The 22,280-nt window shown below is 42.4% G+C and overlaps 1 protein-coding gene across 1 annotated transcript in view; it reads left to right on the top strand.

Moving 5' to 3' along the window:
- The window catches only part of tspan13 (tetraspanin 13), a 52,580-nt gene that overhangs the window by 8,617 nt on the left and 21,683 nt on the right, over positions 1 to 22,280 (top strand). The gene's annotated exons all lie outside the window — the stretch shown is intronic.

The raw sequence follows: 22,280 nt of genomic DNA, 5'->3' as shown, positions 1-22,280 counted from the left end.
TACACTGCACAATGACAATAAAGTTTGAATCTGAATCTGAAAGACATACAGGTATGTAGGTTCATTGACTTGGTGTATGTGTAAATTGTCCCGAGTTGTTGGATAGTGTTAATGTACTGGGATGGCTGGTCGGTGCGGACTCGGTGGGACGAAGGGCCTGTTTCCCCGCTATCTCTAAACTAAAAAAACTAAATTGTGGATGTGGAGGTTATCACATGATCTGAACCCAGAATGTTCATGTTGATCTTGAAATCGGACTTTCCAAAGATGAGAAAGTGGTACATAATTTTAATTTCAGAGGGAATTCTTAAAAATGGAAGGTATTGATCTGCAACACATTTGGAGTGAAATTAATATGATTGTGTTCAGTGGGGGAACAGGGTTGAGAGGTTGCCCTCTCAACCGTATATTTATTATAGAAAATAAATGCAATTACTGAAATTTGTAATGCTGAATACATAGAAGATGTGAATAAATTAATTCCCAAAGGCATAGAAAATGTGTAGGTGGCTTTATCATGAAGAATATCTGAATCTTAGCAGTGACTTGTGGCACAGGTCACTGGGTGGAGCTCAGAAGAGAAAACCATGCTGATGTTTTTATTCTCCTGCAAGTCAGGTGGTGCTCACATGATGCAAGTCGTGTGCACTTGATTCCTTCACACAGCACACCTGAAGAGTTGTGCATTATTGCTGGCTTTAATACACTGCATCTCCATAACTATAAAATCTAGTCATAGTATCTTTTAATTTTAATGAATAATTCTGAAATAAAGTCATGCAACTTTTAGCTAAGTAATGGAATTGGGGAAGACATTTTGAGACCTCAACTAAATGGTTATGCAATATGAACACTTTGCATATTGAATGTTTGAAAATGCATTAGAGTTTGTGTAACTGAACTCTTTAGGACCTATAATAAATTCTCATTATTAAAGAAAATTAAGATACCAATTTTAGTGAGGCTCATTTAAAGTACTGTTGACAGTACATGTGCATTATTACAATACTATTTATTTGAAACCCATTGTTACTTGCTTCTAAAGTTATCACACCTCTGCATGGTTTAGTTGGGTGTAGATTTATTAAATGGTACATGAGCACAACTGTTTGATTTATAAGCAACTATATAATAGTTTATTGGTGAATAATAGTTGTAGACGCAAACCAAAATCCCAGTGGAAAAAAATATACATGAGATAAAACAATGTTGGCTGATGGAATGATGTGAGGGATTAAGAGTTTCTGCTTCTAGGTGGTTAGAATGGGCTTCTGGTTGAATAAAGATGTTTATTTTGATGGGGAAGGAGTGGTGTTGTGGAACATAGAGTAGGTGATAAACATTTTGAAGCCAAAAGCACATAGACCACTGTCTTTAAGAAAGCTCCCACTATTCACAATAAAAAGAGCTTGTAAATGCCGTGTTCATATTCATAACGATTTTTATACCGTGACTGCCTAGTTGGCATGTATTCTAAGGTACACAAAATTGCTGGGGGAACTCAGCGGGTGCAGCAGCATCTATGGAGCGAAGGAAATAGGCGACGTTTCGGGCCGAAACCCTTCTTCAGACCCTGGCATGTAACAGGCATGTATTCTAGATCCTTCAGCACACTGGTCTTTGAATGTGCCACAGTCCATGATACCTTGTATTGTGGAATCCAGGAGCTTGAAGCTAGTGTAATTATTTTCAACCATTTTATGTTTGAACCATTACAGTCACTGAAATAAATGCATTATATAGAACGCAATACTCTTTCAAAATGTTTCTAACAGTGCACCTCTGTAATGAAGAGAAGAAAGAATGCACAATAAGGGAGAATATTTATTTGGTGTATGTAGATTGGTTTATGCATGAGAACCAATTATAGTAGAATAGCATCACTAACTTCACCCTACTGTACGATTTATACCAACACCCACTTCCTACACTGGTCAGTCTTGGAAGCGGTCACGATGTTCTAACAGCTAACAACCTGCTGTGCCGCTATAATATGAATACTGATTAAAGATGATCTTGAACTTCAGATTGTATTCTTTGGCTATTTGCATGGTGTCAGAAGTGGAATCACGACCTTGCGGCCCTTAACTATGACACCACCCTGTATTACCAGTTCATCGCGGACTAAGAAGAACGGCTGCACCTCTGGCGGTACGCTGGATTGTCTGTCTGGTCAACCTCTTTTGATCATGGATGAAAGTATCTGGAGGGTAGCGTCGGCGGCTGTGTGTTCGGCTAAGCGGCGCAGTTGTTTTGTAGGGACAAAGTCAAGGCTGAGAACCGTAAACTCGTCTTGTTCGTTGTTGGATGCCCGTGGTGCACGAGAGAGAGTGTCTGCAATGAGCATGTATTTACCTTTCTTGGAAACAAGTTTAAAGTCAAAGCGCTGGAGCTGCATCATCATATGCTGCAGACGTGCAGGTGCTGCGTGTATAGGTTTGTTGAGGATCGTCACCAGGCGTTGGTGGTCTGTCTCGACCGTGAATACATTGCCAAAGATAAAGTCTTTGAATTTGGAACAAGCGAAGACAACGGCCAACAGCTCCTTCTCGATTTGCGCGTAGCGCTGTTCGGTGTCAGTCATGGTTCGGGAAGCATAGGAGACCGGGCGCATCAGGTCGAAAAATGTCAGGGTTGGTGCGCTGGTCAGCTTCGATTTGAAAACGTCAAATGCTTTTTGGTGTTGCTGGAACCAGGACCAAGCAATATCCTTTCTAGTTAGTTGTCGCAGAGGCGAACTCAGTTCACTGAGGTTTGGTATGAATTTTCCAAGATAGTTCACCATACCCAGGAATCACTGCAGGCCGAGCACATTGGTGGGGGCAGGCATCTCTGTGATGGCAGCAGTTTTCTTAGGATCCGGCCTGAGACCGTCAGGAGTGAACACATGACCGATGTAGGTGACCTCTGAAACCCTGAACTTACACTTGTTCGGGTTGAATTTCAGGTTTATCTGACGTGCCCGGTCCATGATAAGCTTTAGGTTGTAGTCGTGCTCCGGTGTGTCTTTGCCATAAACCAAGATGATGGCACAACTATAATAGCACACGGGAGGAACTGGAACAGCAGTTCCATGTTCCTCTGGAAGACTTCACTAGCTGAGTTGATGCCGAATGGCATTCTTAGAAACTTGAATCTGCCAAATAGAGTAGCAAATGTGATGAGGTTTGACGACTCATCGTCCAGCGGTACCTGCCAGAAAGAGCTCTTTGCATCAAGGAAAGAAAATACAGTAGCTCGTCCGATCTGTGCCGTAACGTCCTCGACAGTCCTCATAGGATAGTGAGGGCGCCTGATGGCAGAGTTCAAATCCTTTGGATTGATGCACACGCTGAGCTCGTTTTTATCCTTCTTGAGAGTAGCAACCATGGTAGAAACCCATTCAGTGGGTTCACTGATCTCTTCTAGCACACCTAAGGAGACCATGTTCTTTAGTTCAGACTCAATCCTGTCTCTCATGGCATGTGGCACACGGTGCGGTGCGCAGACGACAGGGTCAACATTGGGGTCAATGGATATCTTGTAGGTCACAGGCAGCTTGCCTAGTTTGCCATCGAACAAATCTGGGTATTCTTTTTACAGATATCAGTAGCTTGTGGACCGACTGGTCAAAGGAAATCAGCCCCAAATCCTGGAATGCGTGGATGCCCAACAGAGTCACAGCATCGGTCGCATGACAAGTCCAGCAAACCACTCAAACCTCAACTACTGGGCCAAGTCGTTCGTTTACAAACTTCCGTGGGACATTCCCGTTTGGGTAGTGTTGTTGGCCTGGCTGAAGAACCACGATCTTACCTTGTGGACTATGATGGCACCCTATATCGTCGGAGCCGCCAACACTTGCTTGCTGTGAAGGAGCCCGTCCACCACCAGCTGGTCCTTACGCTCCACCACTACAGTTCCAGCCGTCTGCAGCCGCGCCCACCACCAGTTCCAGCTTGTCCCGTACCCCTCCACGACCGGCGGCTATGACTAACCACAAAAATAACTCTCCTGCATGCTCCCCCTGTCGGTCACCACGGGTGTCCCCTGCTGCTTTCTTTTTTTTCCGGGTTCACCACCTCCCTTTAATCTTTCTGGCGAAGAAGGAGAGGGCTTGGTCTGTATGCGTTCGGGCCGTATTATTAGACCGCCTGATAGATATGGCGACTATGTTTAAATTCTTACGACATGTATGCTTACCATATTCACTCTTTACGGGGAAGGTTGTAGATTGGTTTATGCATGAGAACCAATCATAGTAGAATAGCATCACTAATCCCACCCTCTTGTACGATTTATACCATCATCCACTTCCTACACTGGTCAGTCTTGGAAGCGGTCACAACATTCTAATAGCTAACAACCTGCTGTACTGCTATAATATGAATACTGATTAAAGATGATCTTGAATTTCAGATTGTATTCTTTGGCTATTTACAGTGTACTCTGAAGGTGATCATATGTTTTAAATACCTACCTCGTGGAAGATCTCTGGAGTATTCAACAAAGCCAATCATGCCTTCAGTGCCCAAATTCCTAATAGATGTTTCTTGACATCTGTTGGATATCGGAATTGCTGCCACTATTTCCCCCATCTCTCTTTGGGATAATTTATTAAACTCGAGGGCCCATATGCTTATCACTGTCTTAAATGGAAGATATTGTAGATCCTAGGCATTGGATGAGCTATCTCATGTTTTCCCAATAATTATCCCTCACTCAAAATGACCATTAAAATTAAATGTAATTGCACATTGCGTTTTTTGGAAAGGTGATGCACGCAAATGAGAGGTGTATTTCCTATATTTCAAACAATAATTTAGAGGTTTGGACTATCCCAATAGGAATGTTTAAAAAAAAACCCTTAGACTTCAGTGCAATATTGATTTGACAACAGGTTAGATAAATATTAGAGTGGATTATGTGAAGTGTCTTTTTCTTTAAGCTGCTCTCTCTTGCATTAATGTTCCAATTGTGCTTTATATTAAAAAAATAATCATTTATGAATCATTTAAAAAATGTATAAAGCTCCAAACGGCAGGAATAATGTAAGAGGTGTTGAGTCATTTAAGGCAGAGGAGTATACTTTTTTAATGGTCGTAATTGGAGTAATTATTATTGCTTGTACCAGGCAAGTTGAGAATTGATCTGTTTTGTAATACATAGTGCAATGCAGTCAGTCTGAAGGTTTTAGCAGCTACATTTTTGCTCAGAATCAGGACGAGGCAGATGCTACTTGATGAATAATATACAAAACATTTGTTATATCTTCAGATTTGAGTTTTGAGAACATTCAATCAGGTGAAAGTGCCTTTTGGCACTCTGGTCATAATCTGTCATGAAATTGAGTACAAAGGTTGGGACATTATGTTACAGTTTTACAAGGCATTGGTGAGGTTGCACTTGGAGTGTTGTGTTCAGTTTTTGTCAACTCTGCTGAAGGAAAGATGCTGTTAAGGTGGGAAAGGTGCAGAGAAGGTTTACTGGGATGTTGCCAGGAATCAAGGGACTGAGCAATAGGGAGAGATTGGGCAAATTAGAACTCTTATTCAATTCATTGCAGGAGGCTGAGGAATGATCTTATAGAAGTGTATAAAATCATGAGGGGAATAGATAGGAAGAATGCAGTCTTTTTGCCCAGAACAAGGGAATCAAAAAATTAAGGGGTATAGTTTTTAGTTGAGTGGAAAAGATTTAATAGGAATTGAGAGGCAACTTTTACACACCAAGGAAATATGAAACAAGATGCCAAACAAAGTAGTTGGGGCAGGTACAATAATAACATTTAAAAGACAGATAGGTTCATGGTTAGGAAAGGTTGAGGGGAATATGAACCAAATGCGGGCAAATGGGACTAGCCTCAGTGGAGCATCATAGTCGGTATGAATGGGTTGGGCTGATGAGCCTGTTTCTGTACTGTTTCAATAGGATTTGCATGATGAATCATGGAGTCATAGAATGCAGAGACTGACTCTTTGGTCTACCTTATCTATGCTGACTATGTATCCATCTATATGGATCTCATTTATCCGCACCTACTCTGTAGCCTTCTATGCCTTGGCAATTCAAATGCTCACAGATACTTTTTAAATGTGAGAATACCCGTCTCCACCATCTTCTAGGGCAGTGAGTTCCAGATTCTAGTTTGGTGAAATAAAAAAATCCTCTGTTTTTATGCCTTAGGTAATGAAAGCCTACATCCTGTATGCCATATTTGTCATGTAACCTACCCTTACTGCCTCTTTTAGGATTCACGTACCTCAAGTTCCTTTTGTTCCTTCGTAACCCCAGGATCTGACCAATCATGGTCTAGGTCCTATGTTCATTAGACCTCCCAAAATGTATTGCCTAACTCTTATCAGGATTAAATTCCATGTACCATTTGCTCTACTCAAAATACATGCTGATAAATATTGTTCTTCTACCAAACTGTGCTTATTATCAACAAGCCACCAATTTTCATAACATTTGCAGTTATATGCAAATACTAATTTATTTTAAATCAATATGAATTCCTTCAAGCTTCAGTTTTTTTTAAAGTCCTCGTGATAATAGTATTAATCATGGAAAGGCAGCATTGAAAACAGGCTCTTGCCCATTAAGTCCATTCTGACCATCAAATGCCCATGCTGTTATTATCATAGGAGCATAGAGCAGCACAGGAAAAGGCCCATGATGTCTGTGCTGAATATGAAGCTAATTTAAACAAATCCCTTTTGCCAGCAAATGATTCATATCCCTCCATTCCCTGCAAATTCAGGTACTTACTTAAAAGCCTTTTGAATGCCACTATCATGTCTGCTTCCACCACCGTACCTCTCTGTATGTTCCAGACACTTGCCATTCTCAATGTAAAGCAAAAAAACTTGCCCTGCACATCTCCTTTCAAATGTTCTCCCCTCTAGTATTGCACATTTCCATCTGGGGAAAAGATTTTGACTCTACCCGATCTTGTAATTTTATAAACCTATTCAGTCTTCCCTCAGCCTCTGATGCTCCAGGAAAAAACCCAATTCCGTTCTCTCCAATCTCTCCTTATAGCTAATACCCTCTCATCCAAGCAGCATCCTAGTAAACCTCTTCTACAAAGTCTCCACATCCTCTCCAAAGTCTTCACATCCTTCCTGTAATGCAGTGACCAGAACTGTACACAATACTCTTAAATGTTCCTTCTTTTCATTTGGCTTTACCTCGTTGAGTTAATCTTTGTTGATCGCTATTCCTATCTTTTGTACCATAAGATTATTCATTCTAGAAAGTAATTTTAGATCCACTTGCCTCTCCTCTCAGTAATCTGTTTCTGTCAGCTAGATCTTTAAATTAATATTAAAAACTGACTATAATGCAAAAGGTTAGCACCGTGACAGTGTCAAACTCTCAGGTGTTTCAACTTCTTGATGATTGGTAAATCTACCTTCAAATAGTTAAATTATCCTTAAAAATTCTCAACATTCAATCACATTTTAATTCTATTTTCAATTGGATTATGTCAAAACACAAACTGTTCCTAAAGTCAGTTGCAGCCACAAATTCTGGAACTCCCATCATTTGGTTGTACATGAGTCATGTTTTTGCAGCTGTTTGCCTACTGCTTTGCCTCCATGATGCTTATCACCTTCAGCCTGTTGGGTCCAAGGGGTACATTATGAATTGTAACTTGGCATGGTTATTGATCGTTATATATGGCTTAATCATATCAAGCTTCACTCTCCCAAAATCTTTGCTCTGAGTCACAGTGATATGCAACAATAACTAGTCTAATTTTCTTTATGAACCCCTGTCCTATTACGGCATTCTTTCTATTGTCCTCGCTCTTACCTTTAACAAGAATTCTAGGATGTCTTTGCCTCCATCTTGGAGATATTGCCTTTGCTCACTAGGGTCCAAAGTCTTGCCTCTCTAAGTTTCCCCCATGCACAAGGCCGGCCTTAAGCCGATTGGACCGATTTTTCCAAATTGGGCCCCGCGCCCAAGGGGGGCCCCGCGTTAATTTTCCGTATTTCATATGGAAATACAAATTCGCTTTGTTAAATAAAGATTTTTTTTTTTAAACATTCGCAATATGGATTTTTTTACAAAACGAACCTGGATAACAACCGCTGCACGGCCATCAGACACAAACAATGTGTTAACTACTACTGTAGCAGATGTTAACAGCCAGTAGTTAACAAGTAGTTATACAATGTGTCATCAATGCATCGATCCACATTCCTCAGTAAATGTAATTGTGTTTTGAACAAGTATTAATGACGCTGCGTTACTTTGAATACAATTCACGCGGCGTCATTAACACAACACGTTCAAAACACTATTACATTTACTGAGAAATGTAGATCGATGCATTGGTGACACATTGAGAATTTCTTAAAACTCACTTAAATATCAAAATCTCTGTGTAGCATCTCTGTCCCTATCTTCAAATTCCCACTTTGAAATAAAATACAACTTTCGACTTAAACATTTTGCAGGAGGATCGCGTTTAGTAGATTCCCACCTGTTTTCAATCATCGTTAGATTCTCGCACCTGGTTGATGCTAGGATAAAATACCATATATTTGCATTCATATAGCGATCCTGTGACATTTTTAAGTCTAAAGTTGTATTTTATTTCAAAGTGGGAATAGGAAGATAGGGACAGAGACGCTACACAGAGATTTTGATAGGAAGGAAACATTACAGCAGCTGAGTAACAGATTGGTCAAATGGTAGGTTCAATGAAGATCAGGCGAGGGGGATTGGGGTGGGGGAAAAGTATTTATAGCTTGGGACTTGCCTAAATGAGTACTGAGATGGATTATCATTCCACACCAAATTTCTTAGACAATAATACCTTTTATGCAATTATCACAACATTTTGCTGAATATGGCTCAACAGACTCTGTATGGTACATGCTCGTAAATTAGTAAAACAAATGTTATTTTTTAAGTACTGTTGTTTCTGGAATGAGGTGACTGATAACAAATAACCTACATTCTATATTTTGTCATAATTTGGCTGAAACGGGGGGAAAAAGATGAAGTGCGAAGGTAAGCTAGCCAAGAATATAAAGGAAGATAGTAAAAGCTTCTTCAGGTATGTGAAGAGTAAACAATTAGTTAAGACCAAAGTTGGACCCTTGAAGATTGAAAAGGGTGAATTTATTATGGGGAACAAGGAAATGGCGCACGAGTTGACCAGGTACTTTGACACAAACAATCTTCCTGATGTACTAGTGGCCAGAGGATCTGGGGTGATGGAGGAACTGAAGGAAATCCACATTATGCAGGAAATGGCATTGGGTAAACTGATGGGACTGAAGACTGATAAATCCACAGGGCCTGATGGTTTGCATAACGGGGTACTTAAGGAAGTGGCTCTAGAAATCATGGACGCATTTTCCAATGTTCTATAGATTCAATCATAAAAGATGAAATAGCCGAACATTTGGATAGCAGTAACAGGATCGGTCGGAGTCAGTATGCATTTACGAAGGGGAAATCATGCTTGACTAATCTTTTTGAATTTTTTGAGGATGTAACTAGGAAAATGGACAAGGGGGAGCCAGTGGATGTAGTGTACCTGGACTTTCAGAAAGCATTCGATAAGGTCCCACATAGGAGATTAGTGGGCAAAATTAGGGCACATGGTATTGGGGGTAGAGTGCTGACATGGATAGAAAATTGGTTGGCAGACAGGTAATAAAGAGTAGGGACTAACGGGTCCCTTTCAGAATGGCAGGCAGTGATTAGTGGGGTACCGCAAGGCTCGGTGCTCGGACAGCAGCTAATTACAATATATTAATAGGTGAAGGGATACAAGTAACATTAGCAAATTTGCGGATGACACAAAGCTGGGTGGCAGTGTGAACTGTGAGGAGGATGCTATGAGAATGCTGGATGACTTGGACAGGTGGGTGAGTGGGCAGATGCATGGCAGATGCAGTTTAATGTGGATAAATGTGAGGTTATCCACTTTGGTAGCAAAAACAGGAAGGTAGATTATTATCTAAATGGTTTCAAGTTGGGAAAAGGGGAAGTACAATGGGATCCTTGTTCTTCAGTCAATGAAAGTAAGCATGCAGGTACAGCAGGCAGTGAAGAAAGTGAATGGCATGTTGGCCTTCATAACAAGAGGATTTGAGTATATGAGCAAAGAGGTCCCTCTGCAGTTGTACAGGACCCTAGTGAGACCATACCTGGAGTATTGTGTGCAGTTTTGGTCTCCTAATTTGAAGAAGGACATTCTTGCTATTGAGGGAGCACAGTGTAGGTTCACAAGGTTAATTCCCGGAATGGCGGGATTGTCATACGCTGAGAGAATGGAGCGGCTGGGCTTGTATACTCTGGAATTTAGAAGGATAAGAGGGGATCTTATTGAAACATATAAGATTATTAAGGGATTGGACACAATGTAACACCACTTTTTAAAAAGGGAGGGAGAGAGAAAACGGGGAATTACAGACCAGTTAGTCTAACGTCGGTAGTGGGGAAACTGCTAGAATCAGTTATTAAAGATGGGATAGCAACACATTTGGAAAGTGGTGAAATCATTGGACAAAGTCAGCATGGATTTATGAAGGGTAAATCATGTCTGACAAATCTTATAGAATTTTTCGAGGATGTAACTAGTAGAGTGGATAATGGAGAACCAGTGGATGTGTTATATCTGGACTTTCAGAAGGCTTTCGACAAGGTCCCACATAAGAGATTAGTATACAAACTTAAAGCACATGGTATTGGGGGTTCAGTATTGATGTGGATAGAGAACTGGCTGGCAGACAGGAAGCAAAGAATAGGAGTAAACGGGTCCTTTTCACAATGGCAGGCAGTGACTAGTGGGGTACCGCAAGGCTCAGTTCTGGGACCCCAGCTATTTACGATATATATATTAATGATTTGGACGAGGGAATTGAATGCAACATCTGCAAGTTTGCAGATGACACGAAGCTGGGGGGCAGTGTTAGCTGTGAGGAGGATGCTAGGAGGCTGCAAGGTGACTTGGATAGGCTGGGTGAGTGGGCAAATGCATGGCAGATGCAGTATAATGTGGATAAATGTGAGGTTATCCACTTTGGTGGCAAAAACAGGAAAGTAGATTATTATCTGAATGGTGGCCGATTAGGAAAGGGGGAGATGCAACGAGACCTGGGTGTCATGGTACACCAGTCATTGAAAGTAGGCATGCAGGTGCAGCAGGCAGTGAAGAAGGCGAATGGTATGTTAGCATTCATAGCAAAAGGATTTGAGGTTCTACTGCAGTTGTACAGGGTCTTGGTGAGACCACACCTGGAGTATTGCGTACAGTTTTGGTCTCCTAATCTGAGGAAAGACATTCTTGCCATAGAGGGAGTACAGAGAAGGTTCACCAGACTGATTCCTGGGATGTCAGGACTTTCATATGAAGAAAGACTGGATAGACTTGGTTTGTACTCGCTAGAATTTAAAAGATTGAGGGGGGACTATTATAGAAACGTACAAAATTCTTAAGGGGTTGGACAGGCTAGATGCAGGAAGATTGTTCCCGATGTTGGGGAAGTCCAGAACAAGGGGTCACAGTTTAAGGATAAGGGGGAAATCTTTTAGGACCGAGATGAGGAAAACGTTTTTCACACAGAGAGTGGTGAATCTCTGGAATTCTCTGCCGCAGAAGGTAGTTGAGGCCAGTTCATTGGCTATATTTAAGAGGGAGTTAGATGTGGCCCTTGTGGCTAAAGGGATCAGGGGGTATGGAGAGAAGGCAGGTACAGGATACTGAGTTGGATGATCAGCCATGATCATATTGAATGGCGGTGCAGGCTCGAAGGGCCGAATGGCCTACTCCTGCACCTATTTTCTATGTTTCTATGACACGCTAGAGGCAGGAAACATGTTCCCGATGTTGAGGGAGTCCAGAACCAGGAGCCACAGTTTAAGAATAAGGGGTAAGCCATTTAGAACGGAGATGAGGAAACACGTTTTCACACAGAGAGTTGTGAGTGGAATTCTCTGCCTCAGAGGGCGGTGGAGGCCGGTTCTCTGGATACTGTCAAGAGAGAACTAGATAGGGCTCTTAAATATAGCCGAATCAGGGGAGAAGGCAGGAACGGTGTATTGATTGTGCATGATCAGCCATGATCACATTGAATGGCAGTGCTGGCTCGAAGTGTCTATTGTCTATTGAGCTGTTTTTTAGATGAACCTAATAATTGGTATCAATCATCATGGTATTTAATTGAAAAAATTGATATAAACATAGAAAATAGGTGCATGAGTAGGCCAATTGGCCCTTCGAGCCAGCACCACCATTCAATATGATCATGGCTGATCACCCAAAATCAGTACACCGTTTCTACCATATCCCTTGATTCCCTTAGCCCTAAGAGCTAAATCTAACACTCTTTCCTAGTGTTTGCTACATGTCCTCTACTTGCATTGAAACTTAGTCGTTGGCTGTAATTATTAATGAAATGTTTGCTAGATATAAATTAATAATTAAGACATTGAATGCGTTCATAAATGGATTTTTGTTTAGAAATCACATTCCAGAATGAACCGCTGAAATTGTTGAGCTAGTTAGGACTAGCTCAACATGACTCAATCTTTCAGAACAGTCTTGCTTTGGAATAGATCATGTCTGGCTATTATTTTAGTTTGATGACATATCTTATGTCTTAGCTGTGGGATAGATTTAGTTGGGCATGGTGGAGATGGTCGATGAAAAATGCAAAGCTACATTAAATGTTTTATAGAGACTTTTATTGAATAAGAATGTGTTTGACATCATTCATTTGCTTGAAGTTGCCAATTTCACACGGGATACTACACTGCACCTCAACGCCAATCGCCAACTTCAGATACACAACAGATATTTAATATAAACAAAGTTGCAATTAAAGTCATGAAACTTCCTTTATATCCAGAATGAAGTATAGGTATTTTATAAGCTTGGAGGATATTTATCCATGAGAAGAGATCAGGAGACAAAATGAAAAATACAGACCTGAATGCAAACAACAAAAAAGTGACAGAGACTCTGACACTGCTGTTGGTTAACCTTCCAGTTAATTTGGAGGATTTTCTGGAATTGACATGTATTATTTTCCCAGTGTCTGGAGATACCTGCGTAGGTAGTCCAGGTTTCACTGCTGCCTGATAGACTGCATTTGGCACCAGGTTCAAAGTCTTAATCTTCCTATGTCCACTTTTCTCAAATAACTAAAGTTTGTGCTTTTGAATTGAAGGTTGTGGTGCATTTCATTGATGTTTTCCATCTCTAGTGTGGTGGTTTCCATAACACAGTAAGTAGTTCATGTGTTTAGGTGTTTTGCAGTGACCTTTATTCTTGGAGGGCAGCATTGTGCAGCAGAGGCAGGATGTGACAGGAACTGTGTCTTGCGGATATTGAGTGTAAGCAGCTTCCTCATGTTTTGGTTAACGAGTCAGCAATGTACTGGACTTTGTCCTCCCAGTTCGCACCAATCCTATCTTGCCACTAATGTTCAGGTAACTTTTATTTTGAGTTTACTGGCTGTAGATCAAATAATTTCCCATTAGTTCCACTACCACGTTTGTTGGTGGTGAAGCACAATGTTGCAGTGAGAATAATCCACAAATGTTGGGCATTATTGGGGCTTTGCCTTGTTTGTCTTCACTGGGATTGGCAAGAAACATGGCTTGCAAGCTGTGATGGAGCAAACACAAGGTGAATAATTGTGGGTAGTCAAATTTGACAATTAGTCAAAATGTTTTAGTAAGATCATGGAGAGTCAGTCATTGGTGCTGTCCCCCGCATATTCCTTGGCGTCGTGTAGACAACTAGACCTAAACTTTGTGAATGGAGAGAGGATGCTGCTGACCATGAGCAGTATGGGAGCTAAAAATTGGCGCAGGGAGAGGCAGCCAATACTCTCTGGAAGAAAGATTTGAAAAACCCCTCAAACATACGTTGTTTTTCATCCATCTTGACTTCATCCAACAGTCACCTCTGCTGCCATTTCATACTGACAGAAAGTCAAGAAGGTTGTATCCAAACTTAGAAAATAATGAGGCTTGGAAGCAAACAATAACTGGAATTAATTCCTAAAACTCAGTGATGAAGAGTTTTTGTTACAAATTTGCAATCCGACCATTTGCATCTGGAAAGAGAGGGATCTGTCGAATCTCCCCGGAAATGCTGTCTGGCATAAAGTCATGTCATGGTCCTCCACAACCAACTTTACCAGATCAACTTCTCCAAATGGCTGAAGAGATGCTCCCCAAATCCATGTGGATTCCATTGTTGTAGTAGAGGCGGTGGTTATCAATGAAACACAGTTCTCTGTGTTGGTGAGGAGTAATAAGTGTTTGTGGATGAGATGGAGAGCTTCATTACTTGCAGTTTAGACCTTTCATCTTCATTGACAGAAGCTGTTTTCATTTCACCGCCACCCAGAAAGGTTGTGCTGTGGGAACCCACCCATGGAAGACGTGACCCGGGACGGCCAATCAAGACGGTGCTGAAGACGTTGATGGAAGACACATGTGTAGAGACAAAAGAGGAGCTTGCCAGCTACATGGAGAACAGAGATGTGTGATGCGTCCATCACCGTGCCCGTCGGAAACCAGCACCACTGCGTCACTAATGTACTGCCATATCTAAGTTTTCATTTCAGTTTACAGTCTCATCTGTTCTACTTACATAATAGGTTTCCCTCTAATAATAATCTTACTTTGTCCTGGATTTATTTGTGTTTACTTCATCATGGATTATTTAAATCAATTTTCCATTGAACACCAGATTGTTTCAACCAATTCACTTCCGTTTTGTGATAGCTTTTATTGTTGAGGACTATCATTCTGTTAAAGGGTATTACTGATTTAGTAAACGGCAATCTATTTTCTTTCTCTCCTTAATTTTCCATGAAACAGCTAATGAATATGCCAGGTGTTTTTTATTTGCCAAAAAGCAGGAAGTAAATGCTTTCAAAGAGGACTGATAATATCAGTTAATGGTTTTGAAATGGGCATTAATAAGGATTAATAATAGCCTCCATGCTAATAATTGAAACATTCTTTTCTTGTATATGGTATGGTATATGTTTCTATTTGTATAACTTGTCACGTCACATGTTATGTTCTTTCACACTTGCTCATCATGAGGAAATGCTGATCCTGCAACATTTTGCTAGTACATCATGTAGCTGTATCACGAGAGCATGGAAATGCAAAGCAGGAAACACTCAACAGGCCTGATGAAGCGTCCATCTCTCCTCCAGTATTTTCTGTTTGTGAACTATGTTACTGATGTTTCAAGAACAATTTAATCTATGCCACTAGGTCACTTTCACATTACTTTACCTGTTAGAAACAAAAATTGACCTCCTGTAATCAGCATAGTAATTTAGCAAGGCTCAGCTGAGGAAGTGTTCATATTATCTCGGTTTACAAACATTTGTGTGCAGTGGAGTATGGAGAGCCATCGTTTTAATAAATGTAAATATCTGTATGTTTGAGCTCTTTGGCGCAGCTTGAAATCACTAAGTGCAGTTTCCTGTTAGGCCTGTTACGCGAGTATATATATATCCTGCACAATTTCTGTCATGCTCTTTAAAAACAATGGATCCATCGTCAATTCCTTTGTTCACTTTTCCATTTGTCCTTGTAATGTGTTATTTTTGTGATGGCGGTTGAACGTACAACAAAATCTAAAATTTAACAACAATGATGTCAACTTTACGATGCTCAGTCTTAACTTTGTGACATTCTTCAGCCTTTTCTCTTGCATCAAAGAATATCTCCCTGAAAGTAGCAACATCAGCAGATAGGGTGGTTAATAAGACATGCTTGCCTTCGTTGATTGGGGTGTATTTTGGTTAGGCCATGTTTGGGATACTGGATAATGCAGTTTTGTCACTTCATTACTGGAAGCAAGTGGAGACTTTGGAAAGGGTGCAGAAGAGGTTCACCAGGATGTTGATCTGAGAATAAAAGGAGAGGTTGGGCAAACTTGGATTATTTTCTCTGTAGTGTCGGAGGCTGGTGGGGAGACCTGATAGACCTCTGAAATTGAGAGGGTAGACAATCAGAGTAAATATCACTACTAAAGGGTATAACTTTAAGGGGAGAGGTGGAAATTTACGATCGGGTTTTTTCCATTGGTAGGTCCCTGGAATGTGATGTCATGGGGAAGTGATGGGAGCAGACACGATAGTGACATTTAAGAGCAGTTTAGATCAAAGATCTTTGGTTTAGATAGACACATGAACAGGTAGGGGATGGACCATATGCAAGGCATATGGGAGTCTTTGATGGTTGGTACAGGCATCACGGGCAAAGGTCGTGTACCTGTGCTGTACTGTTCTATGTAACCTCAAGATAAAAATTCCTCCCTCTACTTTCTCTGTTTCAAAGAACACAAACCCAGCCAGCAAGTCCTTTTCCTCATGGATGAATTGCCACATCCCAGAAAGAGCCAGGTGAATCCCTTTTTTAGCCACATCGGTGCATTCACATCCATTTTCAGCTGCTTTATCAATGCCCTTCCTTCAATCTTACATTAGTTGAGGGAATGTTTACTGACAATAGTACAATTTTTAATTCCATTTGGCACAGTTTGGTGAATGTACCTGTCCTTGCTTACATACACAGGGCTCGAAATTAGCGGTTGCCCGGGTGCCATTCACCACCCAAAGTGCCGCCGGGCAACCTAAACAGCGAGTCATTTTGCCCAGCTTGGCAACTTGGTTTATACCGAAGATAGACACAAAAAACTGGAGTAACTCCGCGGGTCAGGCAGCATCTCTGGAGAAAAGGAACGTGACGTTTTGTGTCGCCGTTGGCTGTATTGCGGGGCAAAGATACTAGGTGCGTGGTGACGAAGGGTCGGAGCGAATGACGGGCCCCGCACAGCGGCAGCAGCGCCGCGACAGCGGCTCCATCTCCTCCTCCACCCGTCCCCCGCCCGCCCTGATAAGGGTCGCTGCTTGCAAATCCACTAATGGCGCTTTCAAAACAAACCCTCCTGCACGCCGAGGGAGGGAGGGGGAGGACTCGGCATGCGGGAGGGTTTGTTTTGAAAGTGCTGTTAGCGGGTTTGCAAGCAGCGGCCACTATCAGGGAGGAGGAGGAGTTGGAGCCGCTGTCGCGGCCGCTGCTGCCGCTGTGCGAGGCCCGTCATTCACTCCGACCCTTCTGAAGCAGCTGCACCATAGATCCTATAGCTATAGGATCTTTGAGCTGCACCGTTCGGCCCCGCACCTTGCTGTTGGCTGGCGGAGGAGGGAGCCGGTGGCGAGGAGATCCCAACGGCCAAGGCAGAGGGGCGATGTTGTCCGAGGAGCGCTGACCTTCCTTCCTCCCCACCTCGCCCCCCCCCCCCCCCCCCCCCCCCCCTTCCTCTCTCTCTCTCTCTCTCTTGTACGCCCCCTCCAACCCCCCTTATCCTGGGACCCCACCTCTCCATCCCGCACTGATCCCCATTCCCGCCTCTATTCAGTCCTCCCTGTGCTCCCCTCCCCATCTACCCCACCCCCCCCCCCTCTATTCATCCTGCGCTGATCGCCCTATCCACCTCGCATTGATTCTCCTGCCACCCCCCCATCCATCCTACACTGGTTCCCCAATTAATCTTGTACTTACCCCCCTTCCCATCCATCCTGCACTTCTCCTCCATCCATAACGTACTGACCCACCCTCCATTTACCCTGCACCTTCCCCTCATTCATCCTGTAGTGATATCCCATTCATCCTGCACAGACCCTCCGATCCACACTGTACTGACCCCCCCCCCCCCCCCCCATTCATCCTGCGCTGATCTCCCCCACCCTCCCCATCCATCCTGTACTGATCCTCCCATTCAAGAAGAATGGTGGGAACAGTCTGAAGAAGGGTCTCGACCCAAAACGTTGCCCATTTCCTTCGCTCCATAGATGCTACCTCACCCGCTGAGTTTCTCCAGCACTTTTGTCTACCCCCATCCATCCCGTACTGAATCCCACATTCAACACTACTGACATCCCCTGTGCTCTCCCCTCACAATTTTACCTACTCCAACCAACACGTACAAATTCACCTGCTTCAATCCATCCATTCGGCACCGACTGCCTTCTAATTGCTGCATGTCATTGTGGGATATATCATGTCTTGATTGGTGAATATGTTTAGTTTGTGACTTTATTTGAAGCAGAAATAATATGTGAATGCTTCATTGAGTATAATTCCGACTGGTAACTACACACTTCCGAGCACATTATCGCACGCATCATGCAAGTAATCTAAACTGTCATTTGGTAACCTAAAATGCTACCAAGGTTGCCCGGCTGGCACCAGGGAAAAAAAGTTAAGCGAGAGTCCTGCATACAGCTAGACTTAAACAATATTCTGGCATAGCAGATGATCTTCAACAAGAAATACTCTGATTATCTGCCTGGCACAGTGGTAGAATTACTGCCTAACAACACCAGAGACGTGGGTACAATCCTGACTATGGGTGCTGTCTGTGGAGTTTGTACATTCTCCCTGTGACTGCGTCGGTTTCCTCCGAGTGCTCCGTTTCCCTCCCACATTCCAAAGATGTACTGGTTTGTAGTTTTATTGGCTTCTGTATTTTTTTTGTCCCTAGTGCAGGGGTCAGCAACCTTTTTTGCATAGGGGCCAGGACCCATGTTTGTGAGCGGATGGCGGGCCACATCTATCGCCATAGTTTATAAATGGAGGTAATAATAATAATACATACTAACTAAATTAGTAATTTGTAATAATACATACTAATAATACATAAATTAGTAATAATACATACTAATAATCCCAGCTGCCTTGAGTCCCCGGGACTAGCTGCAGTTCCCAGGTCGCCTGCGAGACCCGGGACTGGCTGTAGCACCCAGGTTGAGAAAATTAATTAAAAAATAAATACGCCTGCGGGCCGGATGATCTCAAGTTACAGGCCGGATCCAGCTCGTGGGCCGTAGGTTGCCGACCATTGTCGTGGACTCGGTGGGCCGAAGTGCCTGTTTCCACGCTGTGAATCTAAAGTCTAAACTATGTATCCCACCATCAACATCCTGTGGGTCACTGCTGAGCAAGAATTCAACTGATCTATCCATCCGTATGTGAACAGATTGGAGGCTGGGTATCCTATGGTGAATAGCACCATGGCCTTTCCAATATTTACATGGCACAAAATCAGGAGTGCGATAGAATACTTTCACTTGTCTAGATGAGTGCAACTCCAACAACCCAAAAAGCTGCCAACAACCCAACCAGGAAAAAACAATCAATCCTATTGGCACCCCATCAATGCCTGTAAATATTTATTTTTTAAGAGGGAGTTAGATGTGGCCCTTGTGGCTAAAGGGATCAGGGGGTATGGAGAGAAGGCAGGTACAGGATACTGAGTAGGATAATCAGCCATGATCATATTGAATGGCGGTGCAGGCTCGAAGGGCCGAACAGCCTACTACTGCACCTATTTTCTATGTTTCTATTCCCTCCACCAGTTTACAGAGGCTGCACCTTGTACATACAAAATGTGCTGTGGTAATTTGCTTTCTCTTTTACTAGCACTTTCCAACCTGTATGCTCCAGCAGCAAAGGGCCATGGTCTGCAGAAGCACAGTAGCTCCACTTCCTGCAAGCCACACACCACCCTGATTTGAAAATAATTATTGATGTGTTCAATCACCAGAAGCACAGTGGGATTCCATTTAGGGAGACAGCAGCAGCTTGTAAAGGAGTGTCTAAACTACCTTCTGAATAAACTTGGGAAATGGGCAGTAACCGTGGGCCTTGTCAGCAAAGCTCAATCCTCAATAGTGAATGATTTTAGTAAAATTGAATTGACTACAAATTGGACACAACATGTAGGAGTAACTCAACGGGTCAGGCTTTGTGATGGTAGCTGAGGCAACCAATTTTATGCAAAGCTCTGCCAATACTATCTTTAGTCATAAACCTGCAGGAAAATGCTTCATTTCCCTTGCCAGGGAAATTTCCCCTATACCTCTCTCGTGCTATTTCTTGCAGAGAACATTTCAACTAATCCATATTTTTTTGCGAAATAGTGACTGTAAAATAGAACATTTTTCATGCAGTGTATTAAGATTAATTCAGATTATACTATTTCAAAATTTTACTTTAATAATCTGTTTAGTGAACATTTCTAAGTATATGATACATGCCGAAAACTAAGGCCAGAGTAATTATGCATGATAACTCTTGGCAAGTTACAGAATAAGTACTATGCATGACATTGTTATCTGAGCTCAGTTTTTGGATGAATTGTCAGTTGTGTTGCATGGCACCTTTTGTACGTCGTCTCTTGTGGCAAACAAAATAACAATGACCTCATTTGGCAGCACAGCTCATTGTTTCTTCAAAACAAATAGCACTAATCTGCAGCCAGTTTGTAACTTCTTGCAAGGAAATCTTTGGGGAAAATTGTGAACAAACATTTTTATCTTAAAAATTATATTAAACACAACTATGCTGCACCTTTCTTTGCCATCGGTGAGCAAAGGAAATGTATGTAAAATGGAAAGGAACTGGGTGACGTAATTGACGAACTTTGATCCCGTAATTCAGTTTCCTGAGACTTAACAACATAAATCCTTAGTTTGTAAGGAATTGGAAGCATTTGAAAATGAATGAATCAAAGACGGCTAGTACAGTTTTGAGGCGGGTCATTTGCATATTTGTTTTTGATTAGAATGAGAACAAGGCTAAATGTTTGTGGTCTGAAAATATTCATAGACATACAGCACGGAAACAGGCTCGTCAGCCCAACTCATCCATGCCGACAGATGCTCTATCCAAGCTACCACTCGCCTAACATTTGGTCCATATCCTAAACCTATCCGATCCATGTACCTGCCTGAGTGTCAATTAAATGCTGATATTGTTTCTACCTCACCAACCTCCTCTGGCTGCTTAGTTTTCTTCAGAAATTTGGTGCGGAAACAGGCTCTTCGGCCCACCCAGTTGGCGCTGACCAGCGATCCCCACACACTTACACTATCCTACACACTGGGGACAAATTACAATTTTACCATAATCAATGAGCCTATAAACCTGTATGTCTTTGGAGTGTGGGGGGAGACTGGAGATCCCGGCGAAATCCCACACAGTAATGGGGAGAACGTACAATCTCTGTACAGATAGCACCCATAGTCAGGATCGAACCCGGGTCTCTGGCGCTGTAAGGCAGCAACGCTACCACTGTGCCACTGTACTGCCTATACCATTCCATACACCCACCAACCTCTGAATGGAAGAAATTGCCCCTCAGGTGCCTCTTGAATCTTTTCCTCACCTTAAACGTATGTCCTCTACTCTGTGTGAAAGCCTTTTATCAATTCCTCTCATTATGTTATACACCTCTTTAAGATCACTCCTTGGCTTCCACCCCAAAGTTGCCCAATCTCTCCCTATAAGCTCACTCTCTCGAGTCCTGGCAACATCCTCAAATCCTCTCTGACCTCTTTAAAACTTAACAACGTATTTCCTGTAGCAGGGTGACCAAAAATACTCCAAATACAGTCTCACCAACATTTTGTACAACCGTAGCAGAACGTTCCAAGTTCTATACTCAATACCCTGACTGATGAAATCTAATGTAGCAAAAGCCGCCTTTTCCACCATATCTCCGTGACACCACTATCTGGGAACTGTGCACCTGTACTCCTCGATTCCTCTTCTTCACAATACTCCCCAGGGCCCTACCATTCTCCCTGTCGGTCCTGCTCTGGTTTGATTTTCCAAATTTCTACACCTTGCGCTTATCTGCATTGAACTTCATTAAAACATTTCTCAGCCAACTTGCCCGGCTGATAAAGATTCTGGCTTAATTGTTGATAACTGTTTTTGCTATCTGTGAAAGCATCTACTTTAGTACATTAACACATATGAAAATGTATTAATACATACGAAAATGTGTTAATTACTTCTTCTACATTCTCATCCATATTGTTGATATAAACCACAATCAGTAATGGGCCCAGAACCACATACCACTAGTCACAGGCTTCCTGTCTGAAAAAAACCTTCCTTCCATGAAGCCAATTCTGTATCCAGGCAGCCAGCTCTCCCCGATTCATTTTGAAGGCGAAAATGTCTGAGGATTACGTACAGCACATAATCCTCCAACATTTTCGCCACTTCCAACGGGATCCCACCACCAGCCACATCTTCCCATCACCACCCCTTTCTACTTTCCGCAGAGACCGTTCCCTCCGCAACTCCCTAGTCAATTTATCTCTTCCCACCCAAACCATCCCCTCCCCAAGTACTTCCCCCTGCAACCGCAGGAGATGCAACACCTGTCCATTTACCTACCCCCTCGACTTCATCCAAGGACCCTAACAGTCTTT

This window comes from Amblyraja radiata, chromosome 2 (genome assembly GCF_010909765.2).
Source record: "Amblyraja radiata isolate CabotCenter1 chromosome 2, sAmbRad1.1.pri, whole genome shotgun sequence".
Classification (NCBI taxonomy): domain Eukaryota; kingdom Metazoa; phylum Chordata; class Chondrichthyes; order Rajiformes; family Rajidae; genus Amblyraja; species Amblyraja radiata.
Note: the sequence above shows the minus strand (reverse complement) of the source record. Positions and strands in the feature narration are given on the sequence as shown.